Source organism: Rattus rattus, chromosome 2 (genome assembly GCF_011064425.1).
Source record: "Rattus rattus isolate New Zealand chromosome 2, Rrattus_CSIRO_v1, whole genome shotgun sequence".
NCBI lineage: Eukaryota > Metazoa > Chordata > Mammalia > Rodentia > Muridae > Rattus > Rattus rattus.
Genome location: NC_046155.1, coordinates 132,898,163 through 132,921,514, shown reverse-complemented (window position 1 = coordinate 132,921,514; position 23,352 = coordinate 132,898,163). Strand labels below are relative to the sequence as shown.

General features: G+C 47.5%; 1 pseudogene; it reads right to left on the bottom strand.

Annotated features, from left to right (window-relative positions):
• LOC116893256 overlaps nucleotides 1-19,775 on the bottom strand; it is a 36,794-nt pseudogene extending 17,019 nt beyond the window's left edge.
• Nucleotides 19,776-23,352: the final 3,577 nt, after the last annotated feature.

The following is a 23,352-nucleotide window of genomic DNA, read 5'->3' as shown; positions in this document are numbered from 1 at the left end:
GGAGTCACTCTGTTCTCCCATGATTTCTAACCAGCTGGAACTCTCTGAGCTCAAGTCACTGTAGTTTCAGGGGCCATTAACTCTAGATAAAAAATGAATGGGTACTTTTCCCAAAGAAGATAAAGAAGCAAAGTATGAGAGAGAGAGGGAGAGGAGAGGGAGAGGGAGAGGGAGAGGGAGAGGGAGAGGGAGAGGGAGGGAGAGGGAGAGGGAGAGGGAGAGGGATGTTCTTCATGAAAATCAAATCAGAACTACCTTGAGTACAGCTCAACACAAGAACAGCTACAATCAATCAATCAATAAATAAATAGCCAACGTGTGAGCCATGATATGGAGGAACCAGTACCTTGTGCATTGACAATGGGACTTTAAAATGACTTAGCCATGGTGGGGAAAAAAACATTAAAAAGTGGTGGGTAAAAAAAAAATCAATGTAAGATAATGATATGACCCAACAATAATACCAGGTATATGCTCAAATTGAAAGCAGGTACCCAAACCCTACATGGGCGTATTCATAGCAGCACTCCAGGAGCCTCTAATACCCAATGCTGTCTGTCAGCAGATGGATGGATCAATACAATGTGGTACAGACGTACCGTGGAGTGTTAGTCAGTCTTAAACAGAAAGCAGCTTATGTCTTTGTTTTCACAAGGCAGTATCTCTCTGTGTAGATCAGACCGGTCTCAGGCTTGCAGTCTCCCACTTCGGCCTCTAGAGTGGCAAGTAGCTGTGCCATCTAGGAATGCGGTTTCAACCTGTGTCACAATAGATGTGAATCTGGAGACTATTGTGCTGTGTGCAAGAATTCAGACACGAGGGGTTGGGGGTTTAGCTCAGTGGTAGAGCGCTAAGGCCCTGGGTTCGGTCCCCAGCTCTGAAAAAAAAAGAAAAAAAAAAAAAAAAAAAAAAGAATTCAGACACAAAAGATCAATCCCATATGGAATAACCCCATTTCCTTGGATGTCTAGAACTGATAAGTCTCTGGGAAGGAAAATCAGATGGGGGTTGTCAGGGACTGAGGGTAAGAGGAAGGTGGTGGGGACGGTGTTTATCCTGTATTAGGATTTTACTTTGAGATGATGAGATGTCTTGAAACCAGGAAGAAGCTGTGGCTGCTACAAGTGTTGTGAATCCATCAAGTGCCACCGAGGGCTGGCAAGATGACTCCCTGAGTAAAGGCATGTGTCACCAAGCAGGGCAGTGCAAGTTTGATACCTGGAACACATGTGATGGGAGGGAGAGAACTGACTCCCACATGCACACCGTGCCTCGTGTGCACACACATGCATGCACATAAATAAGTAAAATGTAATAAAAACTGCCAGAGTCCACTTTAAAATGCTGATATTGTGAGCTTTATATCATTTTTTTTTTAATGGACACAACCCCTAGCCTTCTGGAGCTTTTTCCTCTCTTTTTGTAGTTAGGGACCATTCTCTTCATATCCATACACTTTGCAAGCAACCCGGCTTGTTTGCTCACTTCCTCCCAGTATAAAGGGATGCGTGTTACTCACCAGACACCGTCTCATGTGAACAGCAGTTGGAATGGCGGGGGAACTCCTCTCAGAGCCTATCTGAGCATCCATGAGTGAGTTGTCTAGTGCTATGGAGTGTCCCGGAGAAGGGATGGTGCTCTCCCTTCTAAGTCCCACAGTCCAGACGGTACCAGGGGGAGGAGATGGAGCATGGTGGGGAAAGTCACAGAAGCATGAGGAGAGCAGGGGATGGAGTGGGATGGGGAGGAAGCTGACTGTGGTGTATGCTAGAGAAGACCCCTAAGGTCAACCTTATAGGAATACTCGTCTCTATCAGAAAGATCCCCATAGTGGGCAGATTTGCTTTCCTTTTGTTTGAACAAGGAACTCACTTAGATACACATGAAAATCCCAAGTTGAAGGAGTTACTATGTCCATTTCCCCCATGGAGATGGGGACTGTGATCTTGGCGGTTATAGGGGGCGGGTGGCACGAGACCCAGAGAGAGCAAACATCTCAGATTTTAAGGAAGTAACTCAAACCAGAATCTAGTTTAGTCTCCATTTTCTAGGTCAGGGTACACTGCAAACACCAGAAGCCACACTCTTTTGAACAGAAAGGGATTTGGTACAAGGATGTGTGCTTTTAAAAGGCACTGGAAGGTTCCAGGCGCAGACCTCAGGATGGGTGGAGAGGAACTACGAATGCAGCTGTGTGGGGCTGCCACTGCAGGAGGCGGGGAGGAGGGACACCCACAAACTGTGCGAGACATGCTGCCTACACACAGCACTCGAGTGAGCGAGAGTAGAAACTCGAGCTCACACGTCAATGGGTGGTTTTTAAAACAAATGTTTTTATACTTTACTGATTGATAGATTGACTGACTGACTGACTGATTGATTTAGTGTGTCCACACAAGAGCCTCTGTGCTCATGTGGAGGGCAGAAGTTACTTTTTCCCTTTCCTTATATCCATTATAGGATTTTCAGGACCACACTCAAGTTTTCAGGCTTGACACCAAGCCCTTTAACCACAAACCATCTTGCTGGCTCCCAAAGAGTAGTGTTTGGCCCGCAAGCAAAAAGACAAAAAGGGTAAGGGAGCTTCCTATGTCCTGACGCTGCAGAAAAAGCCCAAAATTGTATTGGTTAAGGCAGACTCCAACATAGCCCCTGTATCATTCTTTGGTCAGCAAAAGAAACAGAAGGTGGTTGGCATCTGAATTTAATAGGCATCTGAGTTTAAAAGGGAGTGACCGGCACCCAAAAGTTAAGCTGCAAGGGATCCTGAAAAAAATTAAATTAAAAAAAACAAAACAAAACAAAACACTTACAGAGAGAGAAAGAGAGAGAGAGAGAGAGAGAGAGAGAGAGAGAGAGAGAGAGAGAGAGAGAGAGAGAGATCATGTATTACATTAAACTCCATTTGGAGATTAGAAGACCACTAGTGAGAATTGATGTTCTCCTACTGCATGAGTCCCAGGGATTGAACTTAGGTCATCAGGCTCGGCAACAGGTACCTCTGTTGAGCCATCTTGACAGCCCCAAATTTAATGACCTTCTAGTCTTGTGTAAACGAATTGCAGCTAAAAGACAGAATAATGGAGTCAGACAAGTACTCACCTCACTCAGCTTTCCAGCAGGCTTCTCCCTGCCCCCTCCTCTCTGTACCCCCTTCTCCCTTTTCTTCCTGCTCCTCTCCCTCCTTTTGCTATTGTTTGGTATTTTGTGTGTTTGCTTGCTTGCCTTTTGCCATAGAATGTCATACAAGGCTGGCCTTGAACTCAGAATTCTCAGGCAAGTGTCACCATGCCCAGCTCCATGAAACCTTTTCTTAATGTTAAAAGTATTGTACAACTGAGAGTAGATTAAGTTTGTACTTAAAACATAGCCTGTCTCTGACATTTACCCTTAAAGACCATGTAAGTCCTGAAAGAGACTTGCTCCCACCCAGGCCCAAAAACACTCAGGATTTTTGGGGCAGGAAGCCCAAAGAAGTCCAAGAAAAAGGAAGACAAAAATGTGGATGCTCCATTCCTTCTTAGAAGGGAGAACAAAATACTCACGGGAGGAAATACAGGGACAAAGAGTGGAGCAGGGACTGAAGAAAAGGTCATCTAGAGACTGCCCCACCTGGGGATCCATCCCATGTGCAGCCACCAAACCCAGCCACTATTGCTGATGCCAGAAGTGCTTGCTGACAGGAGCCTGATGTGAGTGTCTCCTGAGAGGCTCTACCAGAGCCCTACTGATACAGATGAGGATGCCTGCAGCTAACCACTGGACTGAACAAGGGGACTCCAATGGAGAAGTTAGAGAAAAGACTGGAGGAGATTAAGGGTTTGTAGCACCATAGGAAGAACAACAATATCAACCAACCAGACCCCACCAGAGCTCTAGGGACTAAACTACCAACCAATAATTACACATGAAGGGACCCATGGTTCCAGCCACATATGTAGCAGAGGATGGCATTGCTGGGCATCAATAGGAGGAGCAGCCCTTGGTTCTGTGAAGGCTCGTTTCCCTAATGTAGGGGAATGCCAGGGCGTTGAGGTTGGAGTGGGTGGGTAGGAGTGGGAGCATCCTCATAGAAACAGGGGAAAGGGGGAGGGGGCATGAGAGAGGGGGGAAAGGGGATAACATTTGAAATGTAAATACATAAAATATCAAAAAATATTTTTTTAAAAAAAGCTAGGTGAAGAAAAGCCCAAAGAATTCATGGGAGTTCACTTTGGGCATTGAACACTCAGAACCAAATAATCCCCATTTGTATAAATACTTGCTATTCTAGGAGGAAGCTCCTAAAATTATATTTTCATAGGCATTGAGAGAGTTTACCCACCACAGAGGCAGATGTGTAACTGAGCAGCCTTGTCATGCCTGGGGCAAGCTGCAAGTGCCCCTCCGATTTGCCCCCTAATTTGCCAAACCATGGGATGACAAACCTACAATTGGAGCTGTATTTTTAAATCATCTGAGTTTTATGTGGCACTTTTCCCCTCTGCACACAGTCTGGCCAAACGCTGTTATTTTCACAGAGGAAATACAAAGAGTGGGCTTAAAATTACTAGGCACATTCAAAGTCAGGAAGAGGCAGCGGGTTTTCTGGGGCCGCCACCGAGCTGGACTCCACTCAGTTGTCTCAGCCGCATGATGCCACAAAGTCTAGCACCTGGGACAGCCATGGCCTGACCTTGGAGTGGAGAGAAGGCTGCTTCTAGACTTTCTATACAAATATCTGTGTGAGACCGTGTGAGACCTTAGCAGCCATTAGACAATTGCCTGCACTGGGTTTGGAGTCTGGCCCTGGATTCCATGTCATAGAAATGTCAGCTATGTTCTTGTTGCTTCCGTGGTAGAGTGTTCTTACTCCACCCCCCCAGTGAAGCTCATGACATTTCATCTGTTCTAGAAATGACAGAAGACAGGTCCCTCTGGGATTCACGCGCCTCTGCTGGGATTTTCACACCGTTCGCCATGTTAACATGAAGCAACAGCTGGGTTGAAGAGAGCTGATAAAAATAGCAACGTAACTCTGCAAGCAAGCTGCACGAGGAAGAGGGGGAGTCAGGCCTACGGTGTGGGGTGGCAGGGATTTCTTTGCTTTTCTGACTCTGGACTTGCTCATCACAGAACCCCGCTTTTTTCAGAAAGGGCCGAGCAAATTGATTTTCCATCTATATGTTAAGTAGGAGACTGAGAACATAGCCAGACTGTTTCAGTCTTCTGCAGGGGCCCCCATTTGTAGGCAACTGGTCGACCCGCTGGTTAGCCAGTAGATCAGTCACCTGGGCAGTGCAGTCCCTGAAATGAGTGAGCTGAGCCAACTTTGGGGATTTGACTGTTTAAAGTTGCCGTGTGTCGATGCAGGAACTTCCCACAGTTTCCCTGTCTTTCCATTCATTAAAGTGAAGCTTGCAACTGAACATTCTGACATACGCAGCTGAGATTTTTGGCAGCAGCATTAACCCTACTCAAGAGTTTCCTCAGACGATGTTAAATTTTTCATATCCTCAGGCATGCTCGCCACCTTTCTTTAATAACCCGAGCAAACACACCTCTCTCAGGACTTCATTGTTCCACCATTTCCCCCCACTGCACATAAGTTCCTTTTAGAAGTATGTTGGGTATGTGTATTTATAGAATCCGGATATACATAGGTGGGCTAGAATTTCACATCTTATAAAAACTGGCCGTCTGAATGGACCTTACAGAAAAGTTGGCAAAGTTGTGTGTGTGTGTGTGTGTGTGTGTGTGTGTGTGTGTGTGTGTTACATAAGACCATATTTTTCTCTCCTCTTAAACTATTTGATCATTTTACCACAAAACTATATATTTTCAAAAAGCATATATTCATGAGCTCTCACCCTTAGGGTCTGAAAATATTTTTTTTACATTTTTTAAGTCAATAAAGAAAGACGAGTTTAAATGGAAAGGTGGCAAAATGGAGGTGTCCTTCTTTTCCTCCATAGTGAAAAACATAATCTTACTATCTGCCTTTATTCTGGAAAAATTTTAAAGTGAAAAACTAGTTGGTTTACCCAGCTGGTTAGTTTTCTTTTTTAATTGCTCTAAGACTTATTTTCATTAACATGCAAAGCAAAAAGTGCCAATGTCAGTGGACAGTCAGAGGAATTCATGCGTTTAAAGCACCCGCACAATGGGAAGCTTGTATGCTTCTTGGATGGCCAGTGGTCCAGTAAGTTCTTCCTTTCAAATGTGGTGGCTGTAGCCTGAAGGACAGAGACTGGCAGCAGCTGCTGTTCCCTCAAACTTTAACATCATTACATAACGTAACACAACGTGGCTGACTGGAACCATAACCCAGTTTGTGACATTCCGGAACCTAGGAAGCCCTACTCAAACTTGGCAGTTGTGCCGTGTCCGTGGTTCGGTTACCCCTCACCAACTACTCGGTGTAAATGCACGGAGGTAGTTAGACTGAGGTCAGAGTAGCAATATATTGTATTTCAAATCGGCACTTTACTGCCCTTACGTTTTAGATAGGGGAAGAAATGCTTAAAGAATTTAAAAACTCAGCCGAGCTGATGCAGCTAAACCAGGCTCGAATTCCTGCTGCACTGGCTCCACGGTTGACACAGTGGCCAGCTGCGGGAGCTTGCATGTGTCACCTGAGTCGTTTGGACTCATCACGTCTCACATCTCTGTGCAAATTAAAATTAAATGTGATGATTTCCATTGACTTCTTCCCTAAACACATGTGGCACTAAAGAGAGAGAAAGAGAGAGAGAGGAAAAAAAATCTCCCAGATGGGATTTTTGGAATCTGATTTCTTCAGCCAGTGATTTTTATAAATGTACCAGGCCCAACTTGCTTGAAGATCCAGATGCTAAAATTGTGTTGCAGCAGTTTGGGCAGCTTCTGAGGAAGTGGGGCTGCTTCCTGTGTGCATTTGTCAAGGTGTCTGTGGCTTCAGTCCTTCCACCCACCAAGGCACACCTGGCCAGAGTGGGTGCCTCAAACAGTTGGGTCAAGTCCAGTCAGGTCAGCAGAAAGAAACCACAGAGAGTGGGGGAATGTGGGCACCTTAGTTTCCTATATTAAAACAACAACAAAATAACAACAAAACAAACAAAAAAAACCCCAAACATGCAAAGTGTCAACTAGCAGCCAAGGCACCCACGACTCAGGAGGCTGGTGGACAAAAGGATGTGTTTAAAACGAACCAAAGAAGTGTAAGAATAGAAAGACTGAGAGAGAAACGGCAGAGGGAGGAAACCGGAGCTGTGCGGGGACGATCAAGCTCAATTACCCAGGACAGCAAGACTATCCTTGGTTTAGCCAGGTTGTACCTGTTTGTGGCTGAGGGTTTGAAGGAAAGCTTAACTAAACAAATAGTAGCTAAAATAAGAGAAACCATGGCTTCAGGCAGCCAAGCCACGAGGAAGACGGGTTGGCACCATCCACTGGGACAACAGAGCCCACAGAGCTGAGAGCAACGCCTTTCCTGGACCATCCTTCCTCCTTCTTCGCTCTTGCCTGGGCCTCTCTTTGAGGGTGGGTTTCATTGTCTCAGAGCACTCCATGCTCTATGTGGTAGCACAGAGTTTCCGAATGGAAACTCTTCCCCTCTTCCCCTCCTCTTCCCCTCTTCCCCTCTTCCCCTCTTCCCCTCTTCCCCTCTTCTTCCCCTCTTCCCCTCTTCCCCTCTTCCCCTCTTCCCCTCTTCTTCCCCTCTTCTTCCCCTCTTCCCCTTTTCCCCTCCTTAACTAGCCCAGGCACCAACATTTCCAAAGGTCCATGCGGGCGAGATAAGGTGATAAACCTCCTGAACCAATCCCGGTAGCCAGGAATAGATAAAAGGTTCTGTGGTTGGTCCAGATGTGGGATGTGCCCACCTCCTAGCCAATCACTTTGTCCAAAAGGAAGGTAAGGTTTTTTGATGAGTCCACCTTTGACCATTTACTTAGCAGTGCAAGGAGGGCATTGATAATATAGGTTTTTCACAGGGTTCTGTGCAGTTTGGGGTATTTAGTACATGAAAGAAGTGGAGGTCTGGCTTCCTGCCCATGTGCTGTCACCCCATTCAGACAGTTGTTTCGTCTTTTTAGACTCAACTGGGAGCAGCCAGGCTGTCTTTGTTGGTATCAAGATCTCAAGTGGTAGAGACAGTTTCACGAAGCATATTAAATTTATATAATTCATTTGTCTTTGACTCATAGTATTTAGCTCCATTAGAAATTTCAAATAATATTAAGGATGCAAAATGCTTCCTTTTTTTTTTATGCGGATGAATTAAAGATGTTGAGACACAACATTTAATTTTCTCCAACTCCCTTGCCAGTGGGAAAACCCTTTCCAGTTTGGACAGTTTGTCTTGCCCTTTTCAGGTGTCTCTGGGACAAATGGAAGAAACCGATCAGTGTGTCCAGGCACATTCAGAGAGAGCCAGGAAGGGAGGAGAGAGTGGGGAGGGGGAAGGGAGAGGGACACGGGGAGAGAGAGCCCCTGCACCAAGGTTCTGCCATGTATCAGCTGCGTTGTGTGCACCGTCTTTAAGTGACCTCATTTCATCCTTTTTGGCATCTCAGAGAAAAGGGCAAGCACGTGGGCTATTTGTCACAGGTGCACAAGTCTTAAGATGAGTGTTTTGGCAACTTGCTTAGTCTCCCAGTCTGCCACGCGGCTAACAGTGCCTCTTGTCTGTCTGCATCAGTGTGGAGAGGGTTGAGGAGATGGCGTCTGCAAGCTGAGCGTGAGGAAGAAAGACCCTGCTTTCCGTTCTGAAACCCTGTTAGGATACAGGAGCGTTCTTTCAACCCAGCATCTGCTAGGGTTTGGTCCTGATGGAGCATTAGAAACAACCAGCCTGTTTCCACTTCCTGCCTAAGGCTGCAGAAAATGGTGGGGGCGAGCGGAGGGCTGAGCGGCCATAGGCAAATCACTATGGCCACTTCACCCTCCCCCGCGCGCCCTGAGGGGAACAACCACGCCAGGTTTCTGACATAGTGCCTAACGGGCACTCGGGATGTGGGGATCTGTGTAGCTAGTGTTACAAAGGGAGCCGAAACAGCTGCCAACTTATTTTTATTTATTTATTTATTTATTTATTTTTACCCCGAGCTTGGAGGCCTTGCTCTGCTCAGCTTACTGGATGGCAGCCAAGCTAAATTAACGCTCTTATCTTCTGGCCCCTGCAGCTGGAAGCCTCTCGGCAGGCCCTTCCAACATTCTCTTCAGGCTCAGCTAGGAGCTGCTAGGAAGCTATCCTGGGCCATCCAAGCCTGTTTCTACCCTGTACTCCTTCAGCTACTCGTAGGCAAGACTTCCTGAGCTCTGCTCTAGGGCCAGATGAGGTCATGCTTTTACACAGGAAAAGGAAGGTCACTGGGGTGGCCTGGCCCCTGACATAGTGGAAACCGGGCACAGATCATCAAATCGTTACCGGCCTTTGTCACCGTGAACTCCGCTAGGTGCTTTGAAGCTAGGAAATCCAAGTCATGGCAGGGGATTCTGCCCCAGGGTTTTCTTAGACAATTTTCTGAAATTCTAAAGAGCCCGCCAACCTCTTAAGAAATAAGATTAAAACGTCAATTCCACCCGAGGAGCTCTGGAATGGAGCAGAGACCCAAATGATCTACTAAGGTTGTAGGTGATGCTACTGAGCTGGCTGCCGGACCCCTTGCGACACAGCTGGGCTCTGTGACACCATCTCTCACGCTTTACTCATGGCTCTTGTCACATGTCATTTCGTTGTCTTCGTCGTCGTCGTTAAATTGTTTTGTTCTGTCTTGTTTTTTTGAGACAGGCTCTCACAGAGCTCAGGTGGGTCTTGAATGCACTATGTGGCCCAGGCTAGCATCTAACTCGATATCCTCATACCTTCAGTTTTGCAAACGCTGAGATTACAAAGCAAGTCCCTCTTTGTTTACGTTTGCATAAGCAAGCAAGCAAGCAAGCGCGCGCGCACACACACACACACACACACACACACGCACACACACGTGCATACAGGTGCTAGTACACGTGTGTGGGGGCCATAGGTTGATATTGGTGTTTTTATCAGGCCCCTTCTTGGTTTTTGAGGCAGTCTTGCTAAACTTGGTGCTCCTTGATTTGTTGTATAGACTGGCCAGTATGCCGTGGAGATCTAACTGTCTCCGACTGCAGAACCACCCCAACCATCCCTAACGCCACACCCGGTCTTCCCAGGCTGGGGTTACAGGTATTCACAGCCACACCAGGTTTTTATTACATGGGTCCTGACGATCCAAACTCAGGCCCAGAGGCCTGTTCCGCAAGCACTTTGTCCACAGAGCCAGCTCTCTAGTTCTTTGTTTAGCTTTTACTTACCTTAAAGTTTACTTTCCAAAAATGTGTATAATTTTCTTCGAAGTGACCTGCCTTTAATGCAAATGTTTGTATATTGCCATGAAATCACAACGATACTGGGTGCTTTCTGTTTTATTACACCTTAAGCATTTAAATGTAGATTGTGATCATTTTTGTCTAGCACTCCTGTGGCATCATCCTGGGCTGAGAAATATCACTTGTAGGGGATTAGGGGAAACTACATACCCTGGACCACCCCAATCTTGTTTTTGAACTCTGTAACTTCAGCAGCTGCTTTAGCTGCCTGAGACTGTGGAAAGGGATTGGGTGGGTTTTGGACAATGTGCTAATTGCAGCGAAGAGCATCTTCCCTCGCCCAGCAGGCTGCTCGGGAACCGGATATCCCATCCCAGGCCAGAACACTGAAGTACTCTCCTTCAAATGACTGTATCCGAATGACTTTTGGGGGGTGGTCGCCATTTTTTGAAAAGCCCTTCAGTGACTAGAGACTAGAGAGAGAGAGAGAGAGAGAGAGAGAGAGAGAGAGAGAGAGAGAACTAAATTCCCTGCTGAATCCAAGGTGCTTGTTTACAAAGTAAAACATCCCTGGTGAATCATTTCATTTATAATTAAATCTAATAATAAGCTATTGTGGCTAAATTAATTTTGAGCTAATTACATGGGAACTCCATGTCCTGTATAGCTCCTGAAGTAAAGAGTTGGGTGTCAGGTAGTGTGTTGAATTCCGAAGCCAAAGCCTCCAGGGACAATTCCAGAAGGCACATGAATAAAATGCTATGTTAAGAGAATGATAATCAGCACCCTGCTGGCCAGAGACACTTGTGTGATGGCTTTGGGGTACTCTGGAGACTGAGTGGGGGTGACTTCCTCTGCATATACCAACCTCTGGATAGTCCAAGCAAGGTTCTGCTTGACCCTCGCCGGTGCTGATGATATCCAAGAGGAAGCAACATTCTGATCACCGGTGTTTCTGAATGACCTCTTAGTACAATGAACAGCTGACGTGCTTGGGAATCTTCACAAGCAGGATCTCATTCCATCCCCCAGCAGAATCTTCACGGAAAGCACAAGCGTAAGGAAGCTCAGAGCTGGGATTTCCACCTCTGCTCAGTGAGTGGCTGTGCTGTCCCTCCATCCCCTGAAGTGCTCACCATGAAGAACTGCTGCCCTACTCAGGTGGTTCAGTGGGCATCTGTGGTCTTTCCTTGAGTTTCTGATTTAGTTTTAGTTCTCCACTTGGCTGATGCTGACCCTTCACATTTGAATATGAGTAGTTCTGGGGATTACCTTGAGTTCTCCACTCAGAGGTGGTGAGGATGAGGCTGGCCGAGGGAACTACTAATGTGGAAACTTCAAGAAAAGGAGTCTGAGGACATGGACCAAACCTGCTGAGACGACTTTATCCTTGGAAGAAAGGCCACCTTTCTCTTCTGTCCTCTCATTAGCTGTTTGTCCTTTGCCTGGTTGCTACATTCCTGCCTTTGATGTACTTGGGGAGTGAAGCATCCTCCCTGTTCATCTACAAGTTTCTCTTGTGTTGTGTTTATGATGTATTCAACTTGATGTAGGGCGACTGTGTCCAGTAGAAGACCCAGGGCTATTGTACCAGGAAGGGACAAACAGAAACATCCCATTATCTGGAATGGAGGCTCTAAAAGTGTGTGCCTTACCCCTCTCCCAAAACCAGCACCTACCTGGGGGTGTTTTCAACTGCCCCAGGCTAGTATACTTTCTTGGTTATGTGGCTGGCTTGGATTATTAAAATGACCTTTGAAAGAATTCACAGAGCAGGTCCTCTTCAGGGTTCAGAAGTAGTGCATCTGAATCTGAGTTTTCTCTTCCTGAGTTTAATTCTTCAGAACAAAGAGATTTATGTCAATGATACAATCTGTGTTTCCTGTTGGCTTGTGACACTATGGCCTCCTGAACATCTTGGCCTTTCCAAGTGGCATGGGTTGTGTCTGAAGCAATAACAAAGTCACTGAGTGTGGAGAGTTTGGGATCCTGGGGGATGAATGCTGTGAGGTGATTTGCCCGTGTCAGTGCCCGGGGCAGGGTGTCATTTCCCATTGAATATTTTGAGCATTTACCCAGCCTTCACTTTGGCCCTGTTTGTGTGTTAAGTGGAACAGATGCATCTTTGAGTGGCCCCTCACAACCACCCAAAACGATGGGGCTGTTTTGTTTCTACTCAAAGGAAGTCTGTGGCATCTGCAAACAGGGTAACAGGAGACACAGGGGAGCTAACGATTCAGAAAAGGACAGGAAGAGCCACCCAGCCAGGCTGACCGGAGCTACTCCAGGACAGGAAACGGAAGCACAGTATGTGGAAATACCTCCTTCTCTTCCTGTCTTGTGTCTGCTTTGCTTTGACATCTGGTGGCTGGCTCTCCCTGAGCCCCACCCCACACAGTAATAATTGCTTCCCTGGGGGGGCAATGGCTTTTAAAAAGGTCTCTGTGTGGACTCACAAGGTACTGCCTTCCCTTCTTTCCTGGTGCAGTGCAAGGGCTGGCAGTCTGTCCCTGACAGTCACACCCAAACACTGAGTTCTCTCTTTGCTCCCTCTCCTGTGAGCTGAGTGTGGCAGAATCTAGTTTGTGTCACTTTACCTCTGAGGAAATGGGAGGGGTGGGTGGAACAGTCATCAAGCAGCTCTGTTGTTAGGCAGTGGCACCCACTGGTCACTGTGGCCCTTCCTCCTGTTTCTTCATCTCTCCCAGCGGCACTAGGGGCAGGGTTCCTTTCTCTGGCTCAACCCAGGCCTCTCAACGGGCTCTTTCCTGGTACTTCCCTTGACCCTGGCCACGCCCACATGCTTTCTCCTCTTTACTGAATCTCTGTGGCTCCGTAGTGTCCCACTTGACTTGGCTTGGGTCTTTGGGTGGAGCATCTTGGAGACGACAACCAGAGAACCTTCTTAGCAACCTAAACCTGAGTGTCTTGTGGGAAAGAGAACCCTTGGGATTAGTTTTCATTTCTCAGCATCTGAACCTTGCTCTTGGCTAGGAAAATCCCCACTGCTGCTGCCACCACCACGGTGGTGCTGGTGCTGATGCTGGGGCTATTAGAAGAGGCTACCTGGGGACCACAGACTGTGGGCGTCAGTTGCTAGAGGCAATAAGCATTGAGGATCTTTGTCAGAGTTATACTGTTCATCTCATCCCAGAATGCATCCTACCCAAATGTGATATCTGGAAAGAAGGGGAGAAGAAAGAGATGGGGGAGACTCCATAAGTGATTCTACTCTTATCCAGGAGATAGAAAAAGATTTAGTAGTGGCCTAATGCAAATAAGGGGAGGGTTTTTAAGTGAGCTACTCACTCTCACGAATCGCAAAAGTTATGCCCTCTTTACTTCCGGGGCTCACCCTAGATCTGATATGTGGTAGGTCAAGAGGGGTGAAGATAAGAGGTTAAAGACCATCCATCTTTCAACTCAGCATCCTAGGTGTGAGGCTTGGGTAGTTAATGGTGGGGGCACCTGTGTAGCATGCAGAAGACCCTAGATCCAACACACACACACACACACACACACACACACACACACACACACACACACAGGCACGCATTTCCATGTCACTGTCTTTCCTCCCCGCTGTGTCATCTCTTCATGCAGTGGACACATTAGCTTGCAAAAGTTAACATTAGCAAAAGTTAAGAGTCATGCAAGTTCTCATTAAGATTTCAAAGGAACCAGAACTGAAGAGACGGCTCAGTGTTCAAGAGCGTTTGTTCTTCCAGAGGACCAGAGTTCAGTTCCCAGCATCCACATGGTGGCTCACAACTGTCCATTCCAGGGGCTCTTGCACCTTCTGGTGTACATAGAAACATTCAGGCAAAATACTCATATACAGGTAAAATAAATATCTAAGAACAAAAACAAACAAAACCAGCCACACATATAAAATTCTTTTAATCATTGCAAAGGAAAGAAGAATATAGTTTTTCAGAGGGGAGTGAGTTCTTAACTTGGGACTATACTTTGGGTTATATTAAGGTGACTTCTCCTTTCCTCCTACTGGTGGCTTGGTCCCATTTACCTGTAGTTGCCACTGTCTGTGGGGAGTAGCTGCAAGCCCGGGATAGCAGGACTGAGAGCAAGTTTTCAAGTACAAGATTCTGGCCCTAAAGAAAGTAGATTTCCCCCACATGTGAGAATCTTGGAGGTTGGGCGGGGAGCTCTTGCTTCACACCACAGAACAGGAAAGGATACACAGCCCACTGTAGTAAATCTCCTAGGAGAGGACCAGCCTTCCGTGCTGGGGTGAGGGATGGGGCCGAGAGAAGAGACATTTTTGATGGAGGAGACTGTAAGAGAAGACACTATACTGAAGGTGCAGGGAGAGACTGTGAACACCTTAGGTGTGGACATTTCTGATCCCAAGGAAGGACCTGAAAGTGTGCCTTCACCCTCTGTTTGGGAGTCCAGGCAGAGTCCACCGTGCAAGGGGACCTACCTGCAGGCACAGTGCCTTCAAGAAATAGCAGTATGGCACACCTAGGTAGAGAGTTAAATCTGAGACACAGCGGGCCCATCCTGCTCCGTGGTTGTGAGGCTTGGGTAAGATTTACAGTTTCCTGTGAGGGGCTGGCAGTGGGGAGCAGCGGAACTAAGACAGCTGAGGGAGAAGATGAGGGGGGCTGGTAGGAGCCAAGATTACCATGGAGGGTAAGAAAAGAGAATGGGACCCCAAAGGGTGACCTGTAGGCACCTCCCACATGCTTAGTGGAAACTCCAGGACACTGAGGAGGCCCCAAAGCAGCAGTTTGCTCAGTATGGACAGAAACGACTTCCTAGCCATGTTGGGGGCAGGGGAGGGGGGGCAGGAAGACAGCTTTGAGAGGATAGAGTCCTGAAAGGAACGTTAACACTTCGATCAACTTAATTAAATTCTCCATGGCAGAGCAATGATCCCAAGGAGGGTCAGTTTTTAGATGCGAGAGAATTTACTTAAGAGCAGAAAGATTCGTTTGTCTTTGTTGTTGTTTTGTTTTGTTGTTCATTTGTTTTTGTTTTTAGGGTTTGTTTGTTTGTTTTGTGGTGTTTTTTGTTGTTCTTGTTTCAGTAGAAATGGGTCTTTGTGAGCTTGATTGAGTATAATTTAGGATTTCAGCCATCTGGGTCATGTGCATTTTAAACCTAGCACACCACCTAAAGGGTGATGGTATGACATAGCGTGGGAGAGGTGACCATGTGCCAGTGTAAGGGTCAGTAGTCGCAGGATTAGTGACTGTCACTTTTCTTTGGAAAGGATTCCTGGGGTGGGGGTGGGGCACACTTTCTTCAGTGTGTAGTCACTGGAAAACTATGCTCCTGCGCTTCACCCATGCTTCTCCAAGTGACCCAACCAAACTCATTGCTTTACCGCCCTCCTCCACAAAAATCCCAGGAAGTAGGAAACTAGTTGGAGAGCAGCAGGGGTTAGTGGGAGGAGTCTAAGAGAAGGGAATGGAGTGGGCAATATAATCAAAATACATTATATAGATGCATGAATATGTCCCAGTGCAACTCACTGTTGCATATAATTAAGAAAACTTGAAAATAACAAGTAAAAACCTCCCTCTGGTGGGTCTACAATATATAAAAATCCTTACAAGTCAATAACAGCAAAAATAAGAACAGTCTTGATTTTTGTTTTTAATGGAGCTCAATAGAACTCAATAGGCATTTCACAAAGAAGATGCACGGACTGGGTAATAAGCTCATGAAAAGTGTTTATGACCTCTGTCCTCATTAGAGAATTGTAAACTAGAGCAGTGATAAAACTCAGTTCACGTGTGACACCGTGATCACAGCACAGCCTGTGGAAGTGGCTGAGAAACCAAAGGGGATATGTCACGTGGCTTCATAAGCCGTCGAACGGCTTCTTAGAGTGGTAAGCACATGGTGACCACCTGACCCCATCATCCCACTCTTAGTGACCAACCCTCAAGGAACGGAAGTTTACAGGTGTGCGTGTGTGTGTACAAGAGTGTTCATGGCCTAAAAAATATACAAAGAATTAATTTTTAAACATGACAATGTGGCTTCAGGTCCCTGAATTCCAGGCTGAGGGGTGAGAATGGCTGTCTTCTGCCCGCCAAACGCAGACCATGGTGCTCCTAGGTGTGCATATTTGCATGCAGGCATACTCATGCACACACTCTAATAATAGATAAAATCTAAAAATAAAAAAAGAATGTATGTAGGGGTCATACTAAGAATCAGACACTGGAAACACTCTGTCCCAGTTAGATTTTTTTTTTCCCCCTTTGTCAATTTGATACAAGCTAGAGTCATTTGAGAAGAGGAACCACAAGTGAGAAAATGTCCCTACCAGCGTGGCCTGTGGGGCATTTTCATGATGGGTGATTGACGGAAGAGGGCCCGGCTCACCCTGGGTGTCGAAGGTGGGTAGTCCAGGCTTCTATAAGAAAGCAGGTTGAGCAAGCCATGGAAAAAGTCAAGAAGCTTTTCCTCAGGGACGGAGTGTGACCGGTCCTTTGTAAGCTGAGAGAAGACGTTGCTTTTGGTCACATGCTGTTATCGAAGCAGTAGAAACCGTGACTCATACACACAGCGGAATGCTACTCAGCCTTGCCAAGGCTCCTCATTCTACCCAACACATGGATGAGTCTCTAAAACAACGCTGAGTGAAGAATCCAGATGAAAAGACACACACACACACACACACACACACACACACACACACACACAATGTATGATGCCACTTCTGAAAGCCTAGAACAAGCAGGAGGCAGCTATACTGATGCAAGTTCAAAAGTAGTTGATGCCAGAGATGTTCCAGGATGAGCATATCCTGAACCTTGTTTCCAGGGTTGGTTACAGCAACACATGCTGCACACACATGCTATACACACATGCTGCACACACAAGCTGCACACACTGCCAACTCCATCAACCAGAACATGGTAGAGATGTGTGTTTTATTGTCAATAAATATTTATTTTTTTAAAGTAAATATGGACAGGCAGTGGTGATGCACACCTTTAATCGCAGCTCTCAGGAAGCACAGGCAGGCGGATCTCTAAGTTCAAGGCCAGCTTGGGCTATAGAGTGAGTTCCAGGACAGCCAAGGCTACACAGAGAATCCCTGTCACAAAGAGAGAGAGAAAAGTAAATATCAAATAAAAGCTTAGAGATTTGGCTCAACGTCTTACTGGCACAATTTCTTATAGCATGCAGCCTTCAGCAAGGCCCCGCCCCTCCATTCTATCCCCATGCCCAACCCTTGCAGACCCTTGCCTTCCCTCTCATGATCTCTAACTGCTCAAGAGTCATCTCCGGTTCTAAACCTCAGCTCTAAATCATAGTTTGCGTGTCTGTCTTTTTCAGCAAAATACGGATGCTTTGAAACCACTTTCCCCTCTAAAGGCCTCCTCCTTCCTTGTTAACTCCGTGCTTGGCCATTTCATAAATAATGCAGCTGCCTCTCTTGTTTCAGTTACAAATGCAGCTCTCTCTCTCTCTCTCTCTCTCTCTCTCTCTCTCTCTCTCTCTCTCTCATCAGCCCATCGCCCTCTCCCCAGTGACCTCTCCATTTCTCAAGGCCGTCTAATGGCCATCCTGGCCTTGTTACTTGGATGAAGGGCTCACCTGGCTCCGGGAGGAGCCTCTGCTTGGGGCTTAGCATATTTCGGAAGGGATTCTCACTCTCTCCTAAGTTTCTTCTGCCAGAGCCAGGTGGCTGCTGGGCTTCCTGCTCTAGCCTGACAGTCTGCTCGGGAAGTCCCTTTGTGCGTGTGGTCCTAGGAGATACTTTTTCCTCAGGGTCTGTGCGAATGCCGTGTGGCCAGGGCAATGCCTTCTGTATCAGTTTCCAAATCGCAATGGTCTTGAGCCCGTGCCTGCTGTACTGGAAGAACCATTCTGACAGTCACACTTTCCAAATACTTTCTAGCACCATGCTGACCAGGCGTACAGCTGCCCACACTCAGCAAAGCTGGACGTCTATGAAGCCAAGCCTCCAGCTCCACAGATGGCCTCATCGAGGTTGAGGCCTCCTTCCTGCCCTCCTCTAAATTGCTCTCCTGGACCTCATTTGGGTAGCAGATAGCAGCACTGTGCCCTGAGGGCACGGAAGGCTGTCCTGGAGTCCAGTCCAGGTCCTGGAAGCTCCTGAAAGCATCCTATCTGAGCTGGCTACACCTATGACCAGCATCAGTAAGGTCTACTCCTGAGAGAAGGCCAGTGGGTGAAGCCCTGACACCTGAAGTCAGAGGTCAGGCTGACGGCTGGTAAACAGACTTTCCAGAATCAGCCCTATAAGGTGGCACTTTCTGCCTCTGGTTCAAGGTGTTCCTGGCCACATGGGTGAACAGTAAAAGATCGAGTAGGGTAAAGGTTAAGAAGTGAAACCATGGCGGGGGGAGGGGCTCGTGAGCTCCTACCCCTAGCTGACGACTTATTAATAGTTGGTAGCTATTGGAAGAGGGAAGATTAGTTTCTTTAAGGGCATTCCCTTGGTAGGAAAGAATAGGAAGTGGATATGATTAAAAAAAACTTTTGCATGCATGTATGAAATTCTCAAAGGATTAATAAAAGTATTATATTAAAAAAGAAGTGATGCCCAGGAGTTGCCATGGTGTCCTTGCAGGGCCAGCAGCAGCTTTGTGGTAGACAAAGGAGCCCTGGGGAGGAGGGAGGCTATTTTTCCACAGGAGAATGTAGGCCAGGAATAGGGTGAGGCGAAGGTGGTGTCTCCCAGGCCCAGTCATGAGTTCAGGGTAGTTTCCTTGCTCTGGGGAAGCTAATTCTTCATGGTCTGAGGGCAGGGAAGACTGGTGGCTACATCTGTGGTCCGGCATGGTAAAGGGTATACTGTGGTAGGGGGTCATTCCTAGGCTGATGGCATCCTAACTCATCCCTCCTCTGACCTCCTGTCTAGCCCAATTCCCAAAACCAGTCTCTGGACTTAGAGCTTGGAATATGGTCTGACCCTCCCTTAGGCTCACCCATGTTGGTAGGTTGCCTTGGCCAACCTGCATCTTCTCAGGAACTGCTGACCCTGGACTTCCCCTCCTTCCTGGGCCCAGTGTCACGCATGGGGAGAATCATGTGATACCAAAGATAGGGTGGAGACAAGGTGGGATGATGAGAGTAGGCGGGGTTTCAAAGAGAGACCCGAAAGTCACGCCCTTCTTCCTTAAAGATGGTGGAGAGATGTCCACGGTTGTTGATGGGGACTGAGTGAGAGCAGAGTTTCTGAAAGATGCACCCAGGCCATGGCTATGTGGCCAAGGACTAAAAGCTCAAGACCTATCTCCCGGCCGCACTGTGCCTTCTGGCTCTGCTACTGCACGACTGACAGCAGGCAGTCTTCACTGCTCTGCCTGGCTCTCAAGCTTTTTGATGCTCCGCCCACATTCTTTTCTGCCCCACCCCCTCCTCCTTCTATCCAGCTCCCTCACCCTCTCAGTCTCCAGCTGAAATCCCTCCAGATTCCCCACAGTGGGACTATCCTCCTGTCTCCCCATTCTCACGTGTTAGGAACCCCTCCTCCCCGATGGGATCTCTTTTGATTGGCTACTTTGAAAGTAGAAACAATAGATACATCCACTTGTCTTTTGCCGGGGAGGAGGACTAGTTTAGCCCTCCATGAAAAGTCTCTATCAGAGGGGCCCACTACATATTCTTAATTAGATAATTTTATCCACTCCATATCCTAAGCTTTCTAATTCCAGAATTAAATTCAATGTTGAGCCTTTAGTTCCAGCATTTTAAAGGTACTGCCTTGTCTTCCGTTCTTGTCTTGTACTGTGAACAGGATGCTCGTCCTACCCTTTCATTCAAACGTCAAGATCCTAATGTCCGTGGCAATGTCATTTAATCTGGACTTGGGGGAGTGTCTTAGTTACTTTTCTCTTACTGTGATAATTACCATGGCCAAGATGACTTGGGGAGGAAAGGGTCTACTTGGCTTACCCATCCCAGTAACAGTCCGTTGCATCCGGAAGGCAGCACCGAATGCATGATGGTGGAACTCTGGAACGCTGCTTACTCGCTTGCTCCCCAGAGTCTGCTCAGCTTTCTTAAGCCTCCCAGGACCACCCTCCTACTGGCATTCCCAGTCCTGGTTGGCTGAGGCGAGGATTCCCACATCAGACATTATCAAGAAAATGCCCTACAGGCTAGTCTGATGGAGGCATTTTCTTAACTGAGGCTCCCCCTTCCCAGATGACTCCAGCTTGTGTCAAGCTGATGAAATCCTAAGCAGGAGAGGAGGCCACGAGGGTTACATCCTCGTGCTAAAACAGGCCCCATGGGTTGCCTTACCCTCTTCCTATCATGCGGTTACACAATGGGACACTGGTGACCTGGAACCCAGAAGAGGATCCTCCCCAGAACCTGACTGCTGTCACCTTGACCTTGTCCAGACCTAGGGAAGAGACTTGTCCGTAATAAAGGGGAAGCTGGGGTCCCCTTCACCATTACCTTTACTGAGTTTTTACTTGCTTTAGAATTTAAGGCGAGATGCTTTATTGGACCTGCTGGGAGACCTAAAATAAAGACTCTCTCTGTGTCTCTTTTTGTTTCTGCCTCTGTCTCTGTCTCTCTCTGTTTCTGTCTCTCTGTCTCTTCCTGTTTCTCTCTCTCTCTGTCTCTTTCTGTTTCTCTCTTTCTGTCTCTCTGTGTATCTTTCTGTCTGTTTGTCTCTCCCTCTCTCTGTGTCTCTCTGTCTCTATCTCCATCTGTCTGTCTCTGTGTCTCTCTCTGTCTCACTCTGTCTCTGTGTATCTCTCTGTCTCTATCTCTGTCTGTCTCTCTCTTTCTCTCTGTCTCTGTCTCTCTCTGTCTCTGTCTCTCTGTCTCTCTGTCTCTCTCTCTGTCTCTCTCTCTGTCTCTGTCTCTCTCTCTCTCTCTCTCTCTCTGTCTCTCTCTCTCTCTCTGTCTCTCTGTCTCTCTCTTTCTTTCTCTCTCTGTCTCTCTGTCTCTGTCTCTCTCTGTCTCTCTCTGTCTGTTTGTCTCTGTCTCTCTCTGTGTCTCTCTGTCTCTATCTCCATCTGTCTGTCTGTCTCTGTCTGTCTGTCTGTGTCTGTCTCTCTGTCTCTGTCTCTGTCTCTCTGTCTCTCTCTCTGTCTCTATCTCCATCTGTCTGTCTGTCTCTGTCTCTCTCTCTCTCTCTCTCTCTCTCTCTCTGTCTCTCTCTCTCCTACTGCCCCTTCAGTTGCTTACATCCTTTCTCTGTCACGTGGTCATCCTTTGGTGTTTTCTTTTTTTAAAGACCGAGTTTACAAGTGGTAAAACTTGTACCTTCAGTGTGACCCTGCCCTCTGAGTTTGACAGAGGTCGAAGCAGACTTCTTCAGAAAATAAACTTTAGTTAGAAATTAAGGAAGATTACATTGCTGTGTATCTGGGTCCTGTAAGTTTTATACCCTCAACTAATACCTAGGCCCAAGAAATGTCTTCTGATGCCAGCTAAGTTTTCCTTGGCTCCTGGAGCTGTTTGGTTCAGATCTGGGTGGGGCCCAGAAGCAGTAGTAGCAACTGTGTGAAGGAACCTCCTTCGGCTTCCTTCCCTGGGCATGGTGCCACACGCACATGTAATCACTGCCGACAGGCCCGCCCAGGGCCTTGGAAAACTACTCGCCCCCCAGACTGCTCAGACCTCTCACTTCCCAATTTCTTCCCCCACCACCTCTCCTTTACCCACCTTACCCACCTTTTCCTGCTCCAGGAAAAATATTTGGACATTATACACCCCTCCTGCCACCAATGGCAGAGGACAGAGGATGAGGGCAGGTCTATGGTTACCTAGGTGACCTCAGAGTACATCAACCATGCTGCCAGGCCCCCGGGGCTTGGGTTGGGTGTCTGCTGCCAACCTGAGGAAACCGGCCCCTGCAGCACCTGGGAACGGTGCCAGGAGAGCTCAGAGCATCTATAGGTTTCATGGCTGTGTTGCCAACATTTCTCTGACCTTGACCAGCTGGGCCTCCTTGGAGACAGGGCCAGATATGGCTGGTTTAAGTCCTCATATCTTGTCTGTTCTTGCTGTCCTTCCTTGTGGAGTGTCTCTTCACTCTTCTCTGGCCTTCAGTGGTTGGAGGCTCATAGGATTCAGGCTAGGAGTACCGATGAGTGGGAAGCAGCACAATTCAACAGACAGAAATTAAGTCACTCACATATCTCAGGCGCCAGCATGCTCCTGCACCCTGTGACCCTCCTGTCGACCCCTCTTTATCTTTTCTCCCACCCTCATAATGGAAAGGACAGAATGGCAAGGACAAAATAGAGCCTCTCTTTCCCTGAGTCCTTTCCTCTCGGAGCCCTTGCCCTCTTCCCTCCTCCATTGACTTTGCTGCTGCCAGTCACTTCTTGGATCCTAACCTTCCCATGGCTCAGAGATAGCCTTGGAACCCATTCTGGGAGGGGTGATTTGGACAATGTCATCAACTCTGGGGGTCTCCAAGCCACACCCTCCTCCTTGACAAATCTGATAAGTGGCAGGAAGTGCTAGAGAGGAACCTGAGGACCTAGTGACCAAATTTTGACAAGTGACACCTTTGCTTCTATAAAGCAGAGAGGGGTGGTGCCCATCCATGATTCCAACGTAGGCAGGCTCGGTTTCCAAAGGCAGGGTTATTTGCTCCTTTCCACAAAATTCCTTCCTTTCTGTGACCATGGTATGCATCCAGGGCCCTGCCCATTGCTTGACCCTCTGCCACCAACCACATGTCCCTGACCTGTGTATGTCCCCACCAAGTTCAGCTGTGGTCTCGGGGCCAATGTGGATACTCTGGGTCCCAGAAACGGAATTCCCAGGAGAGGCGGGAATCACACAGGGGCAGCTGGGTATTCCCGGATGGGGTTGGCGCCTCAGACAGGCTGCTTTAGAGGGCGAGAGAGAGTTCGGTGTGAGTGTGGTTAGTCTGTGTCTCCAGGAAGGTGAGGAAGCAGTAAGGGGATGGGAGAGAGAGGAGGAAATAGACCGTGTGTGTGATCCTGGAAGCAGTTGGGAGAAGGGGCCTTTGCTTATTTATTTTTACTTTTTTCCCCCTGTTGTGCTTTGAAGGTACTATGTCCTCCAGGGTCTTATTTGTTTGAACAC